This window comes from Gopherus flavomarginatus, chromosome 1, assembly GCF_025201925.1.
Source record: "Gopherus flavomarginatus isolate rGopFla2 chromosome 1, rGopFla2.mat.asm, whole genome shotgun sequence".
Classification (NCBI taxonomy): domain Eukaryota; kingdom Metazoa; phylum Chordata; order Testudines; family Testudinidae; genus Gopherus; species Gopherus flavomarginatus.
In genome coordinates this window covers 232,853,783-232,880,690 of record NC_066617.1, presented here as the reverse complement: position 1 = coordinate 232,880,690, position 26,908 = coordinate 232,853,783, and positions in this window count along the sequence as shown.

The window sequence follows — 26,908 nt, the reverse complement described above, 5'->3', positions numbered from 1 at the left end:
AGCACATAAAGATTGGTGTTTATATAATATTATTTTAAAAAGAGGTTACCAGGACCCATCTCAGTCCTCTAGTGGGGAATGATCCAGCCCTAAAATTAATTCCCACATGCTGTGTGACCCCACCTTGGAGGAAACAGATGGAGCTAGGATATCTGGCTTCAGTGAGAGGAGTGGGCCTGAGACTGACAAGTGACCACTTTCAAGGTTTCAACATTTGTTTTTGTTCTGCATTGGAGAGTCCACCCTAAACCAAAGAAACCTTCCAGTTGAAAAGTTTGTCAGAAAGAATACCGTATATTTCCATGAAACGTTTTGGCTTTGACAAAATAGCATCTTCTGTCATAAATTATCTGACCAGTTCTAGGGAGCTCACTTACATGAATTCTTATTCTCCACAGGGGATGTCTGCACAGCAATTGGGAGGTGTAACTGAAGTGCATGTAGACATGCCTGAGCTAGTTTGATCTAGCTAGATCAAAGCTAACTCAAGGAACAATAACAGTGAAGCTGCTGCAGCACAAGTACATGCATGGGCTAGCCCTATCCACCCAAGACGCTAGGTACATACTCAAGTGGCCATGATTCACTGGTATTGTTATTTGAGCTAGGTTTGATCTAGCTACTTGTGTTGCAATCACACCTCTGAAATATAGAGTAGACATACTGTTGAGCTTATGTAAACTTTTCTCTCATAGCTCACTGCTATGTGTGGTTTCTTCCCACGTGGCCTTGTGTAGTGGTACAATATTTCTCTTGAATGGTTTATCCCCCTGAGCAGCTACCATATCATCATCATCATCATGTCATCATGTTCCCATTACACTTCTGACATTTAGGGCAGTGACGGCGCTCCTCCACTCCTGTCTGTTTCTGGCGAGTCTTTCAATGGTTCCCCAGCTCTGCCCCAGGTTTTTCAGCTCAGCTTCCACTGCTCTTTGCCATGTTGTTTTCGGGCAGCCTCGTTTTCACTTGCCTTCAGGTGTCCACCTTAATGCTATTCTGATGACGGACTCAGTTTCCATCTGAAGCACATGCCCAATCCATCTCCAGCACCTCCTGGTAATGATGGTGCTCATATCTTCTTGGCTACACTGTGTGACTAGGTCTTGATTCAAGATTGTTCTGGCCCAAAAGATACAGAGGATTTTTCTGAGGCAGGTTGTACGGAATGAAGACAGTTTGGACATAGAGTGAAGATCTGGTCTGTGCATCCATGCCCTTTCCAAAAACTGGCTTGCTCTTTTCTGAGAATGCTATCGACTGCCTCTGATATATGATGGACTATGATTTTACACAATACCTTGCTTGGCACAGATAAAAGTGTCATACCACACCAGTTATTACAATCACTGAGAATTTCTTTCTTTGGTATCTTCACTATAGCCCCATTAGTCCACTTATCTGGCACTTTTTGCCTTTCTCAGACTGATGTAAATAAAGGGACCAGGATAGATGCTGCTAACTCAGGATTTACCTCAAACAATTCCGCATTCAAATTATCCTTGCCAGGAGCTTTCCCGGTTTTTAAGGATTTGATGGCTTGGATGATCTCTTCCTTAGTTGGGGTGTCTCTGTCGGTATCAAGATCTTCTTCTGCCTCCTGGATGTTGGCTTCCTTTTTAGGTGGCGCCCTGTTCAGCAATTCTTTGAAATGCTCTGTCCAGCGCATTTCTTGTTCTTTTTCTGTTGCCAGAAGATGGCCTTGTTTGTCCCTGATGAAAGTGTTTGTTGGTGTCTGCCGTTTACCATAGATATACCTCATCGTTTTGTAGATGGTTCCTTGTTCATCACGAGCAGTTGCATCCTCTGCTTGTATTGCCAGATTATCAATATAATGTCATTTGTCCACTGTCAAAAGGCATTTGACCTCTCAGTGTGCCTTAACATATTGCTCCTGGTATTTGACCTTCAGCTTATGGGATTTGTGTCTAAAACTTTTTTCTTCAGGACTTGTCTGGTTTCTTTGGCTTTCCATGTGCTGGGTGTAATCCACTCCTTGCTTCTTTTATGCCTGTGGCCTATACAGCCTTCACTGCTCTGCTTATAGATAGTTGTTACTTTGTCCCACTTATCTCATCTGCATTCCCCTCCTCTTCATCAAGGTTTGCAAGTGCCTGAAACATATTTTTTAACTGCAGAACGAAGGTTTTCTGTATTTCAGGGGACTATAGCTTGTCAATGTCATAACATCTATTTCCATTGTTTGGTGAACCCACAATTCTCAGTTTTAGCTTGATGGAGGCTGGCATGAGGTGGTGGTCGCTGCCAACTCCCCTTCTCACTTTCACATCTGTCAGTGAGCATCACCATTTGCCATTGATCATCATATGGTCAATCTGGTTCTTATCTCTGCCATTTGGAGAACACCATGTCAGCTTGTGAATTTCACAATGTTGAAATAGGGTTCAGCTGATGACAAGATCATTCATATTGCGGAAATCAACAGGCCTATCTCCATTTTCATTCATGGTGTCACATCCAAGTCTATTCATTTCTCTGTCGTTGTCTCTGTGCCTTGTCATGGCAGGACAGTTTGTGTGCTCTAAGCTACCATAGGCCCATCTAGTATTTCCCCTTCCTAGAGGCAGGGCCATCCCTAGGGAGGTGCGGGGCCTGGGACAAGCCCCGCCTCTGGCCCAGGCCCTGCCTCCACTCCACCCTTTCCCCCAAGCCCCCACCCCGCCTCTTCCCACTCCTGTTCTCCAGTGGGGAAGGTTTAGGTTGGATATTAGGAAAAACTTTTTCACTTGGAGGGTGGTGCAGCACTGGAATGGGTTACCTAGGAATCTTCTTCCTTAGAGGTTTTTAAGGTCAGGCTTGACAAAACCCTGGCTGGAATGATTTAGTTGGGGACTGGTCCTGCTTTGAGCAGAGGGCTGGACTAGATGACCTCCTGAGGTCCCTTCTGTTGTGGAAAAGACCACCACCTATTCGATTTGGTCAGACAGGTCGAGACACCTTTATTGATAAAACAAGAGTACAAGTATGCATACAGGGAGAGACAGAAAATTCCATGCAAGGAAAAAACTGCTCTGCCCTTTACAAATTTTACCAAGCTTATAAAGGCTAAAACCGCAAAATGTCATATTGATTACACAAGTTATTTGCTTATTTTTGGTAGTTAATATTGCAGATCAGCAGGTTATATACTGTAAATTCAGTTTGGGGTATTTCCAGTTAGGGTCTTTTGCAATTACATTGTCGTATGAATTTTTTGGTTGTGAATACATATTGCACAAGCTATTAGCATATTACATAGGTCACACATTTTGGCAGTGATTAAGCTGGTCATCTGACAATTCTACCTGGCAATTACTATAAGTAAGCAATAATACTATGCTATATTTTGCTTTAAAGTCAGACTGGCAGGAAAAGACCCCTGGTCCCTTCCTGCCCAGTTCCTCTTTTGTCAGTGTCTATACCCTATTTCTTAATACTTGGTTTCCTCCCCACCCAGTGCAAGACACTGCTGATAAACAAGTTAGGTCTGGATATATGGGCCTATAAACTAATAAAGCTAAAAGCATTTAATTGTTACAATATTATATGTTACGATTACAGATGCTTATAGACAATGGTAGAGCTCTGCAGCAGGGACAGATAGATTACTATTTTAATCATGGCCCTGGTACAGTATCCGACCAGTGACAGGAACCTCCAAAAGGCTTTGGTAGCAAGACAAGATCCCATATAAACAGTTGCAAAGCTCTATCCAACGAGACGGGGTGGGGGGGGTATGTTCCCTCACATTCCCTCCTTTTGATGCCTCTTATGGCATCAAACTTAAACTTGGATGTTTATTAAATTTCTGATTTTAGAGTTTACGAATTCAGTTTTATAGGGTGATTTCACTTTATATGTCAGGGAATTGGGTTGCCAAGGGACAAGGACCACCTAATGGTGTTGGATATACAAAGCAGGTGCAGGGTGGGAACAACATGTTTTGCAGCAACAATAGCAAAGGCAAACATTTAATAACCCTAATAATAATCCTCCCTGCAACAAGCCCCATAGCATATACTGATGGATATGGGGGGTAGGAGGGCTTTAGTAACAGAACATAGAAAATTCATTTTAACACAGAGAGTTGTAACTTTATGGGCCGTTTGGAAGGCAATAAGTTCGGTTTGGTACACATTTTTGAGAAGATGGACTTGTTCTTGCAATTGGGAAATTTGCTGGACTTTCGGGAGGAGGGATACCAAGGAATGGAAACGATTGGGTACCAGAGCGGTCCAACTGAAAGGGATATGGAACGATTGGGAAGCCTGGTACATTTTGTCCGCAGGCCAATAAATAACATGACTGCCTGTGGTTGTGTTCAGAGTAAAGGCCACATAACAGATGAGTTAACATGAACACAGCTATTGTTGGCCTGGATAAGAGGCTGGGAGGCAATGGTTGTTATGTGTCCACTACCTTTCCAACAAATGTGCTTATGAATGGTAATGATTTTCCCCGGGTTAAGCTTCCTAATGCACTGAAGCTGAGGAGGTTTTAAAGGCCAAAAGGTCCACAGGTTACCGAGCCCCATTTGAAGATCAGGCATTATTTCCATGGCACCAATAAGGAATCGGTTAGGGCCGTGGAGTGGTTTTATTTTTCGTACGTCCCGGTGGATCACCCAGCCCCACATACAACCTTTCCAAGGGCCTGGGAGGATTCGGTACGTGGGGGCCCACACTCCTTTCACAGGGCCATAAGCCCGGAAGGAACACTGTGAGCACCAGCAATTCCACCCCGAAAACTTTCAAGTGTGTCTCCATGGCCATAAATTAGGTGGCATGCCTGAAGCATCCATAAGGGAGGTGGGCCAAGCCTGGTGTTCAAGATCACTCTGAATGGCGATTAGCTGGTCGTTCAGAAAATTCCACACCTCAGAACAAGCCAGATCCCACCGCAATGCCTTCCCTGCTTCAGCGATGCTTAAGAGTGTTTTTTCAGTAAATCTTGGGTCAGAGAACTAAGAGTGGAGACAACATGCAATTCGCCCACTCCAGCCCGGATACTGCTTACCTGTGCCCCGGAAATAAGCCCTATGGCCTGGGCCATCTGGCCCAATTTTTATCATGCTGTTGATTTTTGTAAATATTTTAAACAGAAGCGGCACTATTTCCCCCGTCCCACAAGGAGGCAGTTAAATCCCTCCTTTGGCGGGAGGATGCACCCAAGTTTGTACCAACCCCAAGGGCAGCCCCTCGGGAGCAATTGGGGCAGGTAGCAGTGATCTGGAAGTGGGATAAGGGCAGGGTAAATTTGATAGTTCCCAGCCTGGCATTAAGTATGGTTCATTTGGACCCCTCTGGGTTTCTTTTCCTAGAAGAACCATACCACAACCGCTGGTATACTTCTTTGGGAGGCCTCTAGGTTCGTTATATGGGAGGGAGAATACTATAACAGGGTACAGGCTATGTTGTTGGTTACTGGAATAACCTCTAAACAGAAAAATATTTTCTTGGCCAGGCAAATCCTGTGGGTATATGTTTGATTGTTTACTAGTGAGGCTACTGATTGGCTAATATTTAAAAAAATATTACTTTCCCATCCCCACCCCAAGTTTATTAAGGAGGAGAGGATAAGGAACACTAAAAGTTTCATTTTCAGGTAGTTTTGGCTAGCTTCCGCAAGCTATTCTTCGAGATTTCGTAGTCTTAAATCACTTAGCTGTCCAGCAGTGAGGCCGCAAGGGAGAGGTTACTAGCACAATCACCTTGCTTGCTTGGAGGCTTTATTATGTCCTCAGGTGGAGAGGTTTGGTTTTTGTTTTTTTGTTTGTTTTTTGTTTGGTTTTTTTTAACAAGGCATGGTGGGTCGTCAGCAGACAAAGGAGAAGTTACCAGTTCTTTTACCTTGTCTTTTACTCCTGCCGTCCAGAAGGAGCAACAACGCCAGAAGGAAAGATAGACCGATCATCAGTTGGAGAGCCATTACAGTGAGAAACATGGGCAGGTAGTCATTCTTGGCATTTCACAGCGGTGTTGGTAATTTACAGGATCTGGTGAGGGTCTTTCAGCATGGGCCAAGGCAGTTTCTCGCTGGTGGACCTCAATGTAGACCCAGTCTTCTGGTTTCAGCGAGCGGCAGAGCTACTGTATATAAAAAGACCTAACACATTTTATTAGTGCCTGGCAATAATTACGCATTGGGCCATTTATTAAATGAATGTCCATCTGAGCCAAAGCCAGCAGGGCACTGTCGGTAGTTACATTGCGTGCCCTGGTAGAAATTTTATGAGGGCTGAGTGCGGTTTTTTTTTTAATTGGAAGTGGCCTTCTAAGGGCATTTGGCCATACTGGATCTGTGAAGCTGCACATGACTTAGTTATAATTTGTCCAGTAAAATTAGGTTCACATTCACTGTTGCTACTCACGGGTATGCCAAAGTTTTACAACAGTTTTGGCATTTGCCTTTTTACAAGGAAATACATTATTAAAACTAACACATACTTATAAGAGCAGCATTTTGGCATGTTTATGAAGTCAATTTAAATATTTACAAAGGGTCCCCATGGAGTGGGGTGAGCTGCCGGTCTAGTCCAGACTAGCTTTCCACTGTTGTGTGCCAGACAAATAGGGCAATAATTACAATATTGTTGAGCCAAGCGAGCAAGGTAGGGGAGCAAAGCCCGGGGCGCAACCAGGTGACCATCTGGAGTGCACCCAAAGGCATCCTCAGGGTGTGGAGAACACCCATTTCATCTCCAACCGTCCTCCTTCTCCTCAGACGCTGACTCTTGCAAAAGTACCAGGTAACGAGGGGACGCAGCTGGAGAAAGAGGCTGCAGCATGCAAAGACAAAAAATTTCAGAGGGAGCTGGAGACCCAGACAGGGCCGCTTGCCTGGCAGCAGTGTCTGCCAGGACATTTCCGTGCATAACATCATTACAGGGCTTTTGATGGGCAGAACATTTAACAACAACAATTGCAGACTAAAGCTAAAGGGCAGATAAAAGGGCATTAACATAAGGGTCATGAATAATGGGTGCTCCTCCAGAGGTAAGAAATCCTTTATATTTCAGAGCTGCCCATAATCATGCACCACCCCGAGGGCATATCTGGAATCCATATAGATGGTAACAGACTCGACCTTAGCTATGGAGCAGACCCTAGTAAGGGCGACCGGTTCCACCACCAGGCTGTGGGGGGAGTGCGGGCACAAACTGCATAGCCAGCTACAAGCTGGCCCGAGAGGTTCCTAAGACATGAGCCATTCACATAAAATAACTCAGGATTCTAAAGCAGAGTGTCCTGCAAATCAAGCCTGGGAGAAGAGAGCCCAGCAGTCACTGTTAGACAGTCATGGGGTTCATCATTCCCCCCTGCGGGCAACAAAAAGGCTGGGTCAAGCACAGGACACCTAGTTAAGATAATCTTAGATGTATTTTAAAGAAGCATCTCATATTTAGTGAGCCTGGAGTTAGAGAGATGTTGAGTTTTTTTCCTTAGTGAGGAGAGCAGTAACAGCATGGGGAACCGTGACAGTCAAGGGGCTGCCCAGCACAAGGGTAGCGGAAGATTCTACATGGGCCTCCGCAGCAGCCACAGACCTAAGACAAGGAGGGAAGCCATTAGCTACTGGGTCCAAAGAGGAACTAAAATATGCAATGGGTCTCTGCTTATTTCCGTGAGCTTGCGTGAGGACCCCTAGGGCCACCCCTTCCTTTTCATGACAGTAGAGAGTAAAGGGTTTTTATAATTAGGGAGGCTCAGTGCTAATGCTTGGGCCAGATTTGCTTAACCTGAGTGAAAGCCTCATTAGTCTCTGATGTCCAAGGGATGGGGTCTGGGTCTGTGACCTTGTCTAAGGTCAAGTCATGCAATTACAACATTCAAACATTTGAATAAAATCATTTTTACAAATACTTTTGCTGAATGTAGGCAAAACTGAGGAATTACTCAAATTATTCCCCATAATTTCCGGTATTTATTTTATAGGTAGGTCAAGTTTTAATGGTTTTTACCTTCTTAATTTTACCTTTGAATACATGCTGATTTAAAATGGAAAAACACAATCTATTTTTTTTTATTTGCTATTTGTTACCAAAACAGATTTAAGTCTTTTACCCTTTTCCTGGCCTTGACTGTCCTGTTGCAGCCACAACTTTGGATTGTTTTTTGTTTAGTTTTGTGTTTTGGTAAAAGTATATTTGTACTCAGTTTTACTGCTTAATTTCCTCCAACAACTACAGAGTTAACTTTTAACCTCCTAACTTCCTCAAACCGCTGTTGCTGTTTGTTTGGGCCCAATCCTTTTTTTTCTTGCACGGGCATTATTTTACTACCGATTTAACAAGGGAGGGTGGGCTTTTTGACTAAACACCCTTTTATTTATTTATGTACTGTATTTACATATTTACATACATTACATTACATTTAGATGCATTTTGTTTAATACTTAATTTTTTTTTTACGTCCAGACTTAATACAATTTTTCTTGAGGCAATAACAACCACTTAGCACCTCCGGCCCAGACCCTGCCTCCACTCCACCCTTTCCCCCAAGCCCCCACCCCGCCTCTTCCCACCCCTGTTCTGCAGTGGGGAAGGTTTAGGTTGGATATTAGGAAAAACTTTTTCACTTGGAGGGTGGTGCAGCAGTGGAACGGGTTACCTAGGAATCTCCATGCTTAGAGGTTTTTAAGGTCAGGCTTGACAAAACCCTGGCTGGAATGATTTAGTTGGGGACTGGTCCTGCTTTGAGCAGGGGGTTGGACTAGATGACCTCCTGAGGTCCCTTCCAACCCTGATATTCTATGATTCTATGATTCTGTGACACCAAAAGCTACATAAAAATCAGGGATTCATAAAACAGCCCACTTTTAGATGTAAGACACAAGTGTTAATCAGATTAAAGAGAATTTTGTAAAATCAGAGGTCATAAAATTGGGCTTTAGCTGTAGTAACGTCCTCATGAGGGAAACCCCCCAAAGATCTTGTCTTTTCCACCTCAAACATCTAGGATTCTATTGGCAAGTCCAGTGCATACTGTTTTTCTCATTTCAGTGTCCCATGTGGTCTCTTGTTTCAAGTGGCCCTAATGGAAGCCTCAGATGTTAAAAGGAAATGAAATGACAATCATATACTATTGTACTTTGAATTTCATACCTGAATGAAGATGAAGAAATGACCTTTCTAATTTTTTGATTTCAGTATTTTAGTTTAGATTAAGGAGACTGATTTATGCTCTCCTCTGTCATTTGTACCTTTCATGTGAGGCTGCAGTGCTACGGACTCCAGTTGTTGGTACCATAAGAAGTCATCTCAGTGCAGTTCACAGAGTTGCTTCAGAAGTTCATCTTACAAGATGCTGGACTAATTGTTCATAACATTAGTAAATGAAGGCCTAGGGAAAAAGCAACTTCGAGAAAGAAATATATTTTGTAGGGCAGTAAAAAGTGAAAAGTAATTTGTTAGCATTATCTACATGCTAGATATAGTCCCTCTGATACTTAGAATTCAGTTACAATATAAAAATGAAACAAATACTCCCCATGAAAAAATTAATACTGTTTTCTATTACCAAGTAGGTCATATTTCCAGCAACTTTTTCTCAATATGTAAATATGAGCAGTGATTGCTTTAGAATAATTATAATTGCATATTCAACAGAATGCATAATTTTTCCCAATGAACCATAGTTAATTTTATCTGAAAATTAGTGATTACCATTTCTGAGTTAATTACAGAGTGCTAAATACATATTCACCATTCAATGGCATGCTCTTATCACTCCAGTGTGTACTCCAAATCATCTGTCATGTAACCAAAACAGTGTTTTTGTGATTTAAAAACACTTTAAAATACTGTAAAAAAACGAATGAAGAACCAATGGTCGGATTATGACCTTGACAATTAAAGAGTAACTTTCCCCTCAGCTTTGCATGCTGGTTCTTTCTGTAGATATTTTGCAGTCACTGTGTGTCTGGCTCTTACCCTGATGTCACTGACTGCAGTCTGGGCCCATGGAGTGTGGAGCTGAGATTCACCATGAAGACTGGAGAGAAATTCACTCTTGAAACAGTAGTAATAGCATCCTTCTTGCCCATTGTGGATCCTCAAATTTGCTTCAGTTTCTGTGATCATCTGCCCGTAATGCCCCACATCCATGGGGCAATAATATGTCTGACAGAGGATTGCTATCTGAGCCACAGGAAAGGACTGTATGAATGGTGAAAAGTTTGGTACTACTTCTCCATTACCTCTGTTTTTCAGATGGAATCAATGCTGAGAAAGACCAGACAGACATCTCTGGAGATTGAAGCTGCAGACCAGGTACAGCTGTACAAGCTTGTCCCAATGATGTGTCTCCACACTTGTCTGGACAGATCTGTCAGCTGTGGAGGAGGACACCACAACCTTTCCTGTGGATGTAGCAGAAGCAAATCTTGTCTTCTGGCAGGATGATAAGAAGTGATCCCCATGGAGATTTCCTTCCACAGAGCCTCCTCTGTGACATTCCAGCCCTAAATCAGCAAAGCACTTAAGTCTCATTGAAGCCAATGGGGATAAGTCCAACAGAAGAAGACTTAAGTAGTTGCTTAAGTGCTCTACTGAATTGGGACCAAGAAGTAGGAGGGAATTATCTGGGCTGTCAAGTTCAATCTGCTCCTGCTGAAATCAAGTAAAACTCCCATTGACTTTAATGGGGGTAAGCTCAAATTCAAAGATTTTCCATTTGTCATCAGAAAGCTTGGGCAGAATTTAACACAGAGCTAATTGCCAACAAAACAGCACAGAAACTAGAGAAGGATGATATACCTGAGGGATATTAATATTCAATTTAAGACTGACCATTGTGCATGCATATATCTACCGAAAATTACTAAAAGATATATAGTTTAACCCCATCCCTTCATAATGTAAATAGAATTGAGCTCAGTTTCATGTTGAATTGCAAATTAAGAGAATAATCTTTATTTATGCTCAAATAAATGTTAGCCTTTAAGGTGCCACCGGACTCCTTGTTGTTTTTGTGGATACAGACTAACACAGCTACCCCATTAATCTTTATTTTGGGAATGTTGAACATGTAGCTGCCATCCAACAACTCCAACATGGTACTCACTCAAAGAATGGCTTCAGGGCAGCCAAGTCAGGAGACATTTTGGCAAGAGATAAGACTTGAGACAAGGCTCTCATGCCCCCTTGTTTAATATAGAAAATGTCTTTGATGACAACTGCAGACAGCATTTGAATATATTCCGGAGTGTGCTTTTCACAGCACCTTTAACCAAACTGAAATGGCTGGGGAGGAAAGTATAAGCCTAGTCGTTTTAACAGTTTTCCCCATTCCAGCTGGAAACTGGAGGCTGGGTCACAGCCAGCTGATTTCATTTTCCTTCTCATTTTTTCACCTCTGTCAGACAACAAAAGCACTTAGACATATAGAAGTTTTTAATTTTACTCTGTAAATGTGAGTGGTGCCCAAAATGTAAAGTGAAGCATAATTTACAAAGTTGAATCAAACTCCTTCATAGTATGCTGTCTTGCTTTGGTTCTTTAGTAATGTACTTTTTAAAATGTTGTTTAGCTTTTCATTATGTTTCTCCCTGTTATCTGTCATTGCTTCTCTAGCACTCTGGGCATGCACCACTACAGCTCTAGCTACGTGTACCTCAGTGGCTACGTGTACCTCAGAGTTGTACTGTTAAGGAGAAATGTAATGTGTTGAAAAATAGATAGGAATGGCCAGGTGGCTCAGCAGTAATATAAACCACTCAGTATGCACAAGAGTCTGGTGATGTAGTGCAGACAAACTGTAGAGTCAGAGATGATATGTCTCCTGAGCTCTAACCTGAATGGACAGATAAAACAATGGCTATTACACTTTAACAGGCCCTTTACTTGGACAGATACTTGGAGCAGAAACAACATTTGTCCCCAGCACTGGAGGTAGTTTAGGAAACATGGGCCTGGAAAGGTGGCTGGATGATAAAAAGGAGAGAAGGTATAGATTAAGACATTTTTAGTAGTCCCAAATGTAAAAGGGTCAGCTTCTTCCCCCACTGACTTCACAGGGATCCAAGAATCAGATCCAAAATGTGGAATTCAAAGGAATGCATGAAGCTTTCTGGGCAGCTGAGGAAGAGCATGTGGAAAGTCAGAGAGCAAAATCAGGATAAAACTGCATTAGAAGAACTTAGAATCTTAGCCCAGGTCTACACTAGTGGGAGGGAGTCGACCTAAGATACGCAACTTCAGCTACGCAAATAGCATAGCTGAAGTCGGCGTACCTTAGGTCGACTTACCTGGCCATGAGGATGGCAGCGAGTCAACCGCTGCCACTCCCCCGTCGACTCCGCTTCCACCTCTTGCGAGCTGGGGTTGACAGTTGCTGGGGTTGCGAGCTGGAGTTCCGGGGTTGACAGGGAGCATGTTCGGGGATCGATTTTATCACGTCTATACTAGTAATACTACTAATAAATACTACTAATAAATCGACCCCCGATAGATCGAACGCTACCCGCCGATCCAGCAGATAGTGAAGACCTGCCCTGAGAGACAAGGTGGGCGAGGTAATATCTTTTATTGGACCAACTTCTGTTGGTGAAAGAGACAAACTTTTGAGCTTACACAGAGCTTTTCTTCAGAATTTGTCAGATAAAATTTGGCTCCAAATTTTGTTTGGTAAAAATCAGTTTTTAAAAAACCTAAAACCAATGAAAACATTTCCATGATTTTTTAAAAATTAAAATACAAATATTGTTTTAAAACATATAAACATTTTATACTGTTTCCAACCCAAACATGGCATGATTTTGCTAGTGCATGATTAAAACTGACTATTAACAAAAGTGGAACAGACAAGTCACTAGTGTATTTTCATTCTCCATAGTAAGAGATATGAAGAAAGTGAACAAACAGTGCAGTTAAAAGTAAATTAGATTTTTTTTTTTAAATCTTATATTTGTAATAATTTAGTGTCTTGTCTGCAACATTGGTAAGGATATACTTTAAAAAAATTGGACCTTTAATCTGTCTCTCCTTTAAGATAATAAGAAATAACTGAACTATTTAGTGAATATAATGACAAAAATAGTACTATACAAAAGTGAAAATGTAATGAGACTTTTTATGTAAGGTATATTAATTGTAACCAATTATAATTGGTCTTTAGTGGACATGGACTATTTCTGGTATGTCTTTTAAAAATTAATTTCGTTGTTTTAAAAAAACTTATCGCAGAAAGAAAGTTCAGCCAGAAACAAAACATATCCCAGCTATTAGAGGGCCTAAAGTGCTTGTTACAATCCAACGATTCCTCCCATATACAGAGGAAAGAAGTGACTCTATTTGTGGAAGATGATAAGTCCACAGACAAAAAATCCAGCACAGAAATCTGGAAAATACAATTAGCTGGAACTGCTAAGTGGGCTATTGAAACTACAACTTTGGAAAACCATTCAGCAAAAGAGACTGCACTTTAAAAGGACCTCAGTACTAAGGGCAAGGTGGTGTCCTAGATTATCACATATGCATTTCTTCCACTGAATTCAACTGGTATGAGCAAGAGATGCATCAATGAATTTCAGGCCATGTCTACACTACAGTAGCTACAGTGATACAACTATGGCACTGCAGCCGTGCCACTATAGTGTAGATACTTCCCACATCAAAGGAAGGTTGTTTATTTTCGTCAAAGTAGATAATCCATTTCTCTGAGAGACAATAGCTAGGTCAATGGAAACATCTACACTGAGGGATTAGGTCAACCTAACTGCATTACACAGGATAAAACATTTTTCACAGCCCTGAGTGATGTAGTTAGGGTGATCTAATTTTTAAGTGTAGATCAGGCCTCAGCCTTTGTTAGTTGGCACTGACTTTGAAAAGGGTTGGCAGATGTGTGGCCTGCATCTGAATGCATAAGTATAAAGTTACTATGGGAGTAACTGGGCAAAAGATGTAATGGCAGGAAGGGTGTGACTCTCTGTTAAGCCTCTTAGCATGAGCAGCATGAATTGATCAGCAGTTCCCTAACAGTGAACCTTGGACCACTGGAAGGTATGGCTACACTTGAAATTTCAAAGTGCTGCGGGAGCACTGCCGTGGCAGCGCTTTGAAGTGTGAGTGTGGTCGGAGCGCCAGCGCTGGGAGAGAGCTCTCCCAGCTCTGCACGTAAACCACATCCTCTACGGGTGTAGCTTGCAGCGCTGGGAGCCGCGCTCCCAGCGCTGCGGCACTGATTACACTGAGGCTTTACAGCGCTGTATCTTGCAGCGCTCAAGGGTGTGTTTTTTCACACCCCTGAGCGTGAAAGTTGCAGCGCTGTAAAGTGCCAGTGTAGCCAAGCCCTGGTGGTCTGCAATGTACTCCCTGAAAGTTCTTGGGAGCTGGATGGTCACATGGTGCGGGATTCTCTTAATTTCCAGCTCACTGTACAATTGTCCAAGCTCTTCCTTGCAAAGAAGTATCTAGATGCCTGTAAAAAGCAGCTAGAAACAAGGAAGAACCAGCATCCAACTGCTTCCATTAGGGACCACTACTATACAGAAGGAGGAGACAAAACAGAAATTACCTTTGGGACAGCAAGGCACCAACTGGCACTGGAGCTGTTAGCCATCTGCAGGAGAGGAATGTCCACAGCAAAAGGGAATGAGACAGCCAGGCAGGGGAGCAGACGGAGAAAGGAGCCAAGAGGCAAGGAAGCATGTAGAAGTGGAGATGAGGACCAGGAAGCATGTGCTTGGGAAGAGGAGGGAGAGTGAGGAGCAGAACAGGAAAGAAGAAGAAATGATGCACAAAACAAGAAAAAGTAAATAACTTTTTTCAACAGTTTTCAAGGAGCCACTTGCTGCTTTATCTGTAGCTGTAGCAGCATGTCTGCAGTGGATGGGTAGTACTGGGTCTTGGATTGTGAAGCTTTCCCCACCCCCACTCCTTTTTTCCAGTGGTTCCCTTTGAGCCCAACAGCCTTATAAGGTTTTCAAAAATTTCAATCTTAAAAATTCCAATCGTAAAGTTAGCAACTTGTAGCCATCAGAATAATGCAAGATCTCCAGGGAGAACAAACACACAGCTATGTATCGACAGCAACAATGGAAACTTTTCTTTCAGATACATCGGTGAGTTTGTTAATGATGAAGTTTCCGTACTGCTGACTGAATTAACTTTGTAAGACAAAAATGCAGCTGCAAACTGAACTGCATATGTGACAAGAGAGAAATAACTAGGCAGTCCTGACCACCTATGGTTGCCATATATAGACAGTATAATTTACTGCTCATTATTAATATTTTGGTGCTTTTATATGCAGGTAAAATTATTTTCTATCCTCTGTGCAATCACTTAGTAGACTTTATTTTAGATTGTGTATGTGAGAGAGATGCTTTATTTTTTCTCAGTATTTCAACCATGGCTTAATGCTAAATCCTAATCTCACTTAAATCAGTGGGAGTTTGCCATTGTCTCCAACAGAAACAGGCTAGCTATGACTCTCTTATAACTACATTGAACTTTGGTGGGCAATATATTAGAGTATCCTGTGTCTATGAGAGAATTGTTTTGTGATGTCGGCCCTTATAGTATCATACAGATGTCATGCATAATTATTTTTGCTTATTGGATTTTTTTTAATAACTACTTTTTCAGTACTAGTCTAGTGTTATTTCCAACTCACAACATTCTGCACTGTACAGGAACTCGTCCTCCAAAGTCGTCTCAGTTGACATTGTTTCGATGTTAAATTGCTGATCAATTAGGGAACATGCTCGTTTAAAGTTGTGAAATGCTCCCTTCTAACATTGTTTGGCTGTCACCTGTTTTGTCCACTGCTTGCAGGAAGAGCAGCCCACTGCAGCTAGCTGATGGATGGTTGGAACCAGGGCGGACCAGCAGCCCCTCTATCAACTCCCCCCATCAGCTCCCCGCTCCCCTAAGTTCCCTGTGCAGCAGCTGCCTGCAGTTCAGCTGTGTCCCTGCCCCCACTGCTATGTGCTGCTCCTGCCCTCTGCCTTGGAGCTTTTAAAGTTCTGTATTTCAACAATACTAAATTACCACATACTCCTGTGTGATGGGATACTGTCTAGGATCAAATCCAGCTTGCCACTGATCTCTGTTAGTCATTTTCATTTACTTCTCTGGCCATTAGGTGTCTGGAAAACTTTTCACACCCTGTGCATGAGGGGTGGACTCTGGGAGAAGAGGTCCTGACCTAAGAAGTTTGATCAGTAAGATTACTGAAAGAATGCGGTGAGAATTTAACATAGTTTGTGAAGTTAGGCACGAGTAGTGTTTTATCTTTATTTTTCTTGTAACCACTTCTGACTTTTATGCCTCATTACTTGTACTTACTTAAAATCTCTCTCTGTAGTTAATAAACTTTATTGTTTTATCTAATCCAGTGTGTTTAAATTGAAGTGTCTGGAAAACTTCATTGAGGGTGCCTAGTTGTGTGCATATTATTTTTATTCAAGAAATAACAGACCCCATATAACTTGTATTGTCCAATACAGGGCTGGGCAGTACAGAACATACATTTCTGGGAGGGAAATCTGGGACTGAGATTGTGTTGGGGTCTTCTTGCAGTATAGCCAAGGCTGGCGAGAGCCAGGGTGTGACCATCAAGCTGCAGTTATACAGAGACACTCAGGGTGTGGCTTGCATGCTGGACGACTGTTTGTGAGTGGCCCAGGTGAAGCTACTTTCACAAGGCACTGTAAGACACCCAAGGTGCCGGGCAGGGGTGACACATTCTCTGGACTGTACACTTTCACACCAGGATGCTGGGGACGGGTGTTGGGGGCTGTGGTGAGTGAAATGTACATCAGGCTGCTGGGATGTGTGTGGGAGTTTCTCAGGAAAAGTGGGGGGCTGGTGGAGGGTTGTTGGGGCATATGTGGGGTGGAAGGGGCATTTGGGTATCTATGTGGGGGTGGAGAGAGAGGGCCATATGGGAGTCTGTATGGAGTAGGAGCACTTTGCTATCTAGTTTACAGAAGGTAGGGGGCTCCAATTTCCATAGGGCACAGGGCTCCACCCTTATTTTATCCAGGCCTAGAGAGGAAGATGGATAGAATACATGAGGATGGAGGGGGAGAGAAAGGAAGAAACGGATACTGAAAATAACAGAAAAAAGAGATTTTTTTTTTAAAGTAGGGTGAAGTCAGGAAGAGAAAGAAGAAATATAACAAAAGCATTGGAGATCATTTCAAAAAAATAGCAGATTAAAATATATTGCATAACTGTTTAATTTCTTTACATTGCTGGGCACGTAGCTTTGTGGTGGCAGTAATGCATAGAAGTCTGCATTGTTTTTTTCCTTCAGGCTAATAAACGTTCAGTAATTTTTCAAGCTCTGCAAGGAGCTATCACTAAGCCATCCAACATGTTGACAAAGAAAACAGACATTTTCCAAAAATGACAAAAAATCCTGCTACCTTTTCATCCATTGCTCTTCACTGATAACATGGACAGTTTTTCAGTTAAATTAACTATGTAAAAGTGAAAGTAATATTGGATCTGAAATGTTGAGAAATCGGGGCAAAATTGAGTTTTTTGCCATTTTGATTTTGAAAAGTGTTTGTTTTAGCATCTCACTCGAACATCCTAGAAAAGTTTTTCCAATAATTTTATTGCATCTCTGACTCTTGAACTGATTCCCCAGGAGAATGCACTGTGTCATATTGTGTAATAGTACCATGGCATCTGTTTTGTGTCCTCTTAAGCTTTAAAAGCTTGGCAGGAAAACAGTTCATTATCCAAGGAAAAACTGAGTGCTCAATTAGTGCTTTATTATTATTTTTAAGCTCTGTATTTCAACAATACTAAATTACTACATACTCCTGTGGGATGGGATACCATCTAGGATCAAATCCAGCTTGCTCTTCTACTTTCATGAGTGGTTTCATTAAACTGAAGGGAAGTACCTGTGTAAGTAAGGCAAGCCAGATTAGACCCAGAATGCCAACTTGCAAAAGACAATGCAATATTCTAGCTTTACAAACTGCTATCAATGCAGGATTGTGAAAAAGTTTTAACAATGGTTATTCTGGGGAAACAGATCTCATTTTGCTAGATTTGAATAATGCAAACTACATAGGCAGCCTAAAAAAGCAGCAGCAGGGCACAGAGTATAGTAACGCAGTTCTAACACTCTCTTTCTAAACAGAATTTAATTGGTTTTGACAAGGAAACTAGAGAACATTTTTTAGAGCAGGTCCTTTGTAGTGAGACATATTAGCAAAAGGCAAACCATTAATCCTTCCAAGTGATCTGCAATGACACTTCTGTAGCCAAGAGCTGCCTGTTTATGCTGCAGTAACAGAATTGCATGCATCACAATAGAGCACAAATGAAGAGAGTATTTATGCCATTTATTTTGTCAGTAATTATCTGCATTTGCTTCGCCGTTGTGGGAGATCAGTATTGGACTAAGAGTTCTCCATTACAATGCAGCTGTTCCTCTGTCTTGTTCCTGCAGTGAATTCATAATCCAGTGTTTATGATATCACATTCTGTTGCCATGGAACTTAATGTCACAAATTCAGCACCATTCTTTTCAGTGCAAGATCAAGTCTGAAGAGGAGCTGTGCGAGAGAGCATGCTTCAAAATTCTAAAGTCTGACAGTAAGCAAAAGGGATAAGGGCTAATGTGAGAAACACAGGGAAGTTCCCAGGAGACAGATATATATATAATTGGTTGTTGTAGATGAATGATAATGGGACATTGTAGAAAAGCTGGCAATGCTATTGCCCACACATAGTGTTCCTATTCTGTGGGTCGACAATGGAACTGGGAGCCACACGATAGGGAACAATATTGTATTGGTCCCAGAGACTGAATAAGATGAATTAATAGGACTTTCTAGTCTCCATTGTATATGGTTCCATGACCTTCTGCCTCCAGAGCGGCTGTTAACAAAAACTAAATTCATTAATACCTACATAGAAAATAAACAGATATTTAACGGATTAATTGTAATGTTTTCTCTAATGTGATAATTGTTTAAATCCCCTACTATTCTCCTAGTTCACAAAGGCCCCAGATTCTGCAGTCGTGTAGTGTTGCCTCATTTGTGAGTAGGTCCAGTGGGACCAGTTCTATTGTCACATTGTCAGGATGTTTATGACCCAATGTTGTGATGCCATTTCAGCTTTTTGCAACATAACATGGTAACACCTTGGCTCAGCATCATCACTTTGATATGAAAATATCATCACAACATGAGAGTACCAGGATGGGAGGCTACAATCAATAATTCCTCAGTCCTAGTTAACCACATTGCAATGAATGTACATTCAACAGAATGCAGCTTTATCGGTGATACATACTGTACAAGAAGAGTTATAGAACAAACATTGTCAAGAACAAACATACATATATTTCCTACTGGGTATAGTGCTACTATTTTCTTGGTTACTGCAATGATCTTCTACTATTCACAGGTATTGACACAAATTTGCTTTATTTCAAAAGCTTTTCATTTACAGTAAGTATCTGATGCAAATCAGACTTCTTTTATTCACCTTTAGAAAAATACATTACCATTTATATTTTCACTGTCATAGTCACATTCACTGAACAGTGGAACCCCGTTTAGGAAAGAACTAGATTTGGTCCAGGCAACTGATAACTGGAACAACGAACTAAGAAAATAAGGTTTTAAAATGAATAAACAAAATACTGAAGTCATGTGGGTGACGTGTATAGAACCAAGACACATGAATATCAGCCTCCAGAGCCAGTACCTACATCAGGTTTCTGCATTTAAGAACCTTGGAGGCTCCTTAGCAGCAAATGGAAAAATTGACAGAATTGCAAGCAAGGCTGCTGAGTGTGAGGGAAGCCTGGTGCATGCTGAGTGATTTGTGATAAATGGATGCTGAACTACTTCAGGGACAACTATACAAAACCATGGTAAGATCAGTTCTTCTGTATGGATCAGAGAAGAGGGTAACCAAAGAGAGGTACTTGAGAAGAGTTGAAGCCATTGAAATGAGATGTTTGATGGCAGTGAGAAGGATGACTTTACCGGATCTCAGGAGGAAAGATGTCATCAGGAGTGAGACCAAGCTGTGTGGCATCAGAGGGAGGCTGCAGGACAGAAGGCTGAGATGGATATGGGCATATACGAATGATGGATGAAGGGAATCCCATTAGGGAGACATTTGAGACTAGAGTTAGCAGACAAAGAACAAGAGGACAGCCAAGAAAACAGTGGATAAACTGTGTTATGAGAGGATGGACTGAAAATGGAGTGGCAAACCTGGAAAAGACTGATCTGGCAACCTGAACCCAGCGAGCTGGGGAAAGGAGAAGATGATGATTATTTATATTTCCACTACAAGAGTATTTCCATCCTCTGCCACACATGGAAGGGACAGTACATCATAATCAATACATCATAACTAAGACAAGAAATACCAAGGTGTGTCTGCTATAGAATAAAAATTGCACTAGGACTTTAGTAATTCTATCAACCCTTGTAAGTAAAAGGAGGGAGAGTACAGTAGAACCTCAGAGTTACAAACATCATAGTTATGAACTAACCAGTCTACCACACACCTCATTTAGAACTGGAAGTACGCAATCAGGCAGCAGCAGAAACAACCACCAAAATAAATAAATAAATACAGAGAGTACAGTACTGTGTTAAACGTAAACTACTAAAAAAATAAAGGGAACGTTTAAAAAAAGATTTGACAAGGTAAGGAAACTGTTTCAGTGCTTGTTTAATTTCAATTAAAATAGTTAAAAGCAGCATTTTTCTTCTGCATAGTAAAGTTTCAAAGCTGTATAAAGAAAGAAAACCCATAATGCTTTGTTCAGAGTTACGAACAAGCTCCATTCCTGAGGCGTTTGTAACTCTGAGGTTCTACTGCATTCACAATATTGCTGACAAGTATATACAAACAACTAACCCAATGTATTAATATTTAAAAATATATAATCATGCAGAATTTGTTCAATTATACAATATAAATATAGAGTATATATGACATTTCTGTGAAGAGAATTTTGAGAAAGCAGAGATTAATAAAACACTTGGCATGGACTGCTTTTCACTGTATGTTTGTACAATGGTGCTCTGATCGCAGCTGGGCTTCTAAGGATTACTACAGTACAAATAAAACATAGTATAAACATTTACAATGTTCTTATCACCCCAGTATTTATGTGCCCATCAACATTATTACTCAGAGCTCAACAAATTTTTTTTAAAATAATTAAAATTGTTACCAGAAATCCTCCGACTTCAGCAGAAGTGCACCTGGTTATATCAAGAACAAATCTGGCCCACTATGGTCAGAGTGATGTGCTTCTCAACTGCAAAAAAAAGAAAGCTCCTGAGAGTGTTGTTAAAAACTTGAGGATTGTGTAAAATGTCTGCGGAAAGGAATGTGAGTAGTTTACTTTTCTCACATGAAGCAGCAAAAATCAGGTCAACAATGAGCATCAAGTAAGAAGGAACTTTGGAAGAAGAATGTGCCAAGATAAGACTATGAATCAGAGACCATGTCGCTCCCCAAAGTGCAGTCTAATGGAAACCTCAGGTGAAATCTTGGCCTCACTGAAGTCAATGGCAAACTACCTTACAGGTTCATTCCTGATTCAAGATTTCATTCCTGATCTTTAGTGTAACAGAAATACAAGATACAAGATTAAAATAAAAATTAAAAACCCAGAACCAACATTCTCACTTTTGCTTGGAAAAGGGGAGATATGGTTGCTAACTATTTTTCCCGAGAAGAGGTTATTTCTTTGGGGGAAAGATATAAACCAGGAGCATGGGGGTAGTGTTTTTTAAAAATTATTTTGGATCTGCAGAAGATTTTTAGGCAATAAGTCTCAATGTAGTTCAGGAAATCAGATGCGACACCAGACAGGAAATGATTTATGGGGGAAAATTAGCCATTATTGGGCTGAACAATAATTTCCATCAAACATGTGGGGTGCTTAACATTTCACCTAGTGTTCAGTTACTTTCTTTAAACAAATGGATTCAGGAGTGTTGTAAGAATACTCAGCTGCAATGCAATATGATCCTTTCATATCGATAGAATGTGTAGTTAACTAAGATGGACTCTAGAGAATTGTGGCTGTTACATCACTATGTTGGGTAACATTTTCCCAAACAGCCTTGGACTTTCAGAGGAACAGAAAGAAAAATAACTTTCTGAACTTAGAGATCGTATTTCACACAGCGGCCAGTAACCACTTGCCAATTTATTCAGGCCAAAAATTTCAATCTAGGTGCCTAAAATTATGCCTCTAAGTCCATGTTTAAGAACCTAAATTAAAGCGGTTCCATTTTCAGAGATGCTGAGCAGTGAGTTACAACTCTGATGAAACGAGGGAGTGCTTAGCACTTCTGAAAATCAGGCCACTAATTTAGGTGTCTACCTATAGGCACCCACATTTGAGCAATGCAGCTTTAGTTTTTAAGACTGAACTGAATCTTTTAGCAAAGGGAACAAAACAAGATACAAACACCAGAAACTGATGCCTTATAGGCCATATCTGTGCATGTCTTTCACAGAGGTTATGACAGAATTTTGTTGTAACTTGCTCACTAAAAATGCCTTCTGAGTGAGTCATCTGAATACAGTCTATAGAATCTGTAGCCAATCACCATGCAAGAGGTTTCTGAACCTTCACCACATGGAGAGAAAAAACACAAAAGAGGGAGCGCATCAGTACAAATGACCAAGCTATAAAGGTAAAAATGTATCATGGCATTAGAATAGCCACTAATAAGCCCACACACAAACAGGCAGCAGCAACCGTGAGAAGATGAATCAGCTGCTTTATGGAGAAATACTTCCACAAGGACAAACAGATCTTTGACAGTGTATCCATTGTGTGAGCACAAACAGGTTATTTTGGGGTATCAGATGTGGAGGTCACTTTGTATGTTAAACTTATATTGTGTCCAGTCATGATAATTTTTAATGCATTTATAAACAAAAAGCCATTTACCATTTGGTTGTAGGGGACAACCTTGCTTCGAGTGATCATGAGCTAATTCAGTTCAAACTAGATGGAAGGATAAACAAAAATAGATCTGGGACTAGGGTTTTTGATTTCAAAAGGGCTAACTTTAAAGAATTAAGGAAATTAGTTAGGGAAGTGGATTGGACTGAAGAACTTGTGGATCTAAATGCAGAAGAGGCCTGGAATTACTTTAAGTCGCAGCTGCAGAAACTATCGGAAGCCTGCATCCCAAGAAAGGGGAAAAAAACCATAGGCAGGAGTTGTAGACCAAGCTGGATGAGCAAGCATCTCAGAGAGGTGATTAAGAAAAAGCAGAAAGCCTACCAGGAGTGGAAGAAGGGTGGAATTAGCAAGGAAAGCTATCTTAGTGAGGTCAGAACATGTAGGGATAAAGTGAGAAAGGCTAAAAGCCAAGTAGAGTTGAACCTTGCAAAGGGAATTAAAACCAATAGTAGAAGGTTCTATAGCCATATAAATAATAATAAGAAAAAGAAAGAAGAAGTGGGACCGCTACACACTGAGGATGGAAAGGAGGTTAAGGACAACCTAGGCATGGCCCAATATCTAAATAAGTACTTTGCCTCAGTCTTTAATAAGGCTAATGAGGAGCTTAGGGGTAATGGAAGGATGACAAACGGGAATGAGGATATGGAGGTGGATATTACCACATCTGAGGTAGAAGCCATACTTGAACAGCTTAATGGGACAAAATCGGAGGGCCCGGACAATCTTCATCCGAGAATATTAAAGGAACTGGCGCATGAAATTGCAAGCTCGTTAGCGAGAATTTTTAATGAATCGGTAAACTCAGGGGTTGTACCGTACGACTGGAGAATTGCTAACGTCGTTCCTATCTTTAAGAAAGAGAGAAAGAGTGATCCGAGTAACTATAGGCCTGTTAGTTTGACATCTGTAGTATGTAAGGTCTTGGAAAAAATTTTGAAGGAGAAAGTAGTTAAGGACATTGAGATCAATGGTAATTGGGACAAAGTACAACATGGTTTTACTAAGGGTAGATCGTGCCAAACCAACCTGATCTCCTTCTTTGAGAAGGTGACAGACTATTTAGACCAAGGAAATGCGGTAGACCTAATTTACCTCGATTTCAGTAAGGCATTTGACACGGTTCCACATGCGGAATTATTAGTTAAAGTGGAAAAGATGGGGATCAATATGAGAATTGAAAGGTGGATATGGAACTGGTTAAAGGGGAGACTACAACGGGTCGTACTGAAGGGTGAACTGTCAGGTTGGAAGGAGGTTACTAGCGGAGTTCCTCAAGGATCGGTTCTGGGACCAATCTTATTTAAGCTTTTTATTACTGACCTTGGCACAAAAAGCGGGAATGTGCTAATAAAGTTAGCGGATGACACAAAGCTGGGGAGTATTGCTAACACGGAGAAGGACCGGGATATCATACAGGTAGATCTGGATGACCTTGTAAACTGGAGTAATAGTAAAAGGATGAAATTTAATAGTGAAAAGTGCAAGGTCATGTATTTAAGGATTAATAATAAGAACTTTAGATATAGATTGGGGACGCATCAGTTGGAAGCAACAGAGGAGGAGAAGGACCTTGGGATATTGGTAGATCACAGGATGACTATGAGCCGCCAATGTGATATGGCCGTTAAAAAAGCTAATGCGGTTTTAGGATGCACCAGGCGAGGTATTTCCAGCAAAGATAAGGAGGTGTTAGTACCGTTATATAAGGTGCTGGTGAGACCCCACCTGGAATGCTGTGTGCAGTTCTGGTCTCCCATGTTTAAGAAGGATGAATTCAAACTGGAACAGGTTCAGAGACGGGCTACTAGGATGATCCGAGGAATGGAAAACCTGTCATATGAAAGGAGACTCAAAGAGCTTGGCTTGTTTAGTCTAGCCAAAAGAAAGCTGAGGGGGAATATGTTTGCTCTTTATAAATATATCAGAGGGATTAATATTAGGGAGGGGAGGAATTATTTAAGCTTAGTACCAATGTAGATACAAGAACGAATGGGTATAAACTGGACACTAGGAAGTTTAGACTTGAAATTAGATGAAGGTTTCTAACCATTAGAGGAGTGAAGTTCTGCAAGACCCTTCCAAGGGGAGTAGTGGGGGCAAAAGACATATCTGGCTTTAAGATTAAGCTTGATAAGTTTATGGAAGGGATGGTATGATGGGAGAGCCTAATTTTGGCAACTGATCTTTGATTATCGCCAGATAAGTATGCCCAGTGGTTGGTGATGGGATGTTGGATGGGATGGGATCTGAGTTACTGCAGATAATTCTTTTCTGAGTGCTGGCTGGTGAGTCTTGCCCACATGCTCAGGGTTTAGCTGATCCCCTGTAACGTGGGGCATGGGTCACTTGCTGGTGGATTCTCTGCAGCTTGAGGTCTTCAAACCACAATTTGAAGACTTCAGTAACTCAGGCATAGGTTAGGGGTTTGTTATAGAAGTGGATGGGTAGGGTTCTGTGGCCTGCTTTGTGCAGGGGGTCGGACTAGATGATCACATTGGTCCCTTCTGACCCTAGAATCTATGAATCTATTTCCCCCCCAATCTTCAAAGCATTTTTCAAACATTAACAAATCAGTCTTTAGGACATCTTTATGTTGTTTTGCATTGTTCCCGTTTTACTGATGGGAAAGATGAATTAGGGAGATTAAGACCAAATTTTTCCATGAGGTCCATTTTTCTTACAACCCAGGGGATGAGGTTGCCACCTGTTCGGTTTCTACCCAGACAGTCTGGTTTCAGCTTGTGTATTCAGGTGCCATTTGACAAGCCTGATGTCTGTTGTTTTCAATCTGTGGAAAAGGTTGCAATCCTAAGTGGAAGGAAGGAGGCAGTGCAGCAACAGTAGCTGCCACCTCCAGGGCCAGACTTCCTGTGCGACTCGTGGCTCTGCGCAGCCTGCAAGTGGTGGGCAAAGCTGCCTCAGCTATGCTGGTGCGGACCCTGCAAGTGATGGAGGCAAGGGGGCTTGGGAACAGGTAGAGCAGGGGCGGGGCTTCGGAGGAACAGGCGGAGCAAGGAGTGGGGCATCACAGGTCCAGTTACCAGCCATTAGAAAGGTGGCAACCCTAGGTGTGATTCTTCCTCGTAGAGTCAAATTTACACTTGTGAAAAGTGAATGCAAATAGGGTGTCAAATGCTACCACCAGTGAAAGAATAATTCTGACTTGGTAGAATTTTCTCCCACTTTGCGCAGGTGCAAATGACTGCACAAGGTATAAGGCAGGGAAGAATCAGGTCTACAAGGTTCCATTTGTGCTCCTCTACTCAAGAGGCTGAAGTGATAGAACATGGTATTATTTGAGAAATATTATTAAGGCATGTAATTAAGGACTGCAGCGTAATATATAAGTGCAAGGGGTCAGAATTAGTGTTGCCCATGTAATCTCAACACCGGTATTTTTTCACATCTGAATCCTTAACTGTGAAGCTTCCACAATCTGGTTTTCGGAATGTCCCAGATTCTTTTACAAACAAAAAAGATGGAATAACAAGAATTATTGTAATAAAAGACTTCAAAACTGCACTGAATTGCATGCGTGTGGAGTTAGTTGGCTAAACATGATGCAACAGCCTGTCCCATGAAAGCTGGGAGATCTGTAGGAGGGAACCTTTCCTGCACACCTCGTAAGTCCGCAGATGAGAGCTCCTCTCCTCCAAAACTAAGATGCATCACTGCTGTGATGCATCATGTGTGGGCTCCCTCCTGCAAAACTCACAAGGAGTCAAATCAACCCCTCCCATAAAAACCTGAGAGAGAAATTAAGGGAGAGGAAATCTCCTCCCAGATTTCCCCACATTATTTCATCTGGAGATGAGGGGGAAACAGAGAAGAAGGTAGGTTTGGCCCCCCTTGGAATGGATCATGAAACTTGCCTTTAAACTCCACAGATCCACTGTATTTGCACTGTAATTGTCCACTGGCAGCCTACCCTCTCACTCCCAGGCATTTCAGATCTATTTCCCCTGGGC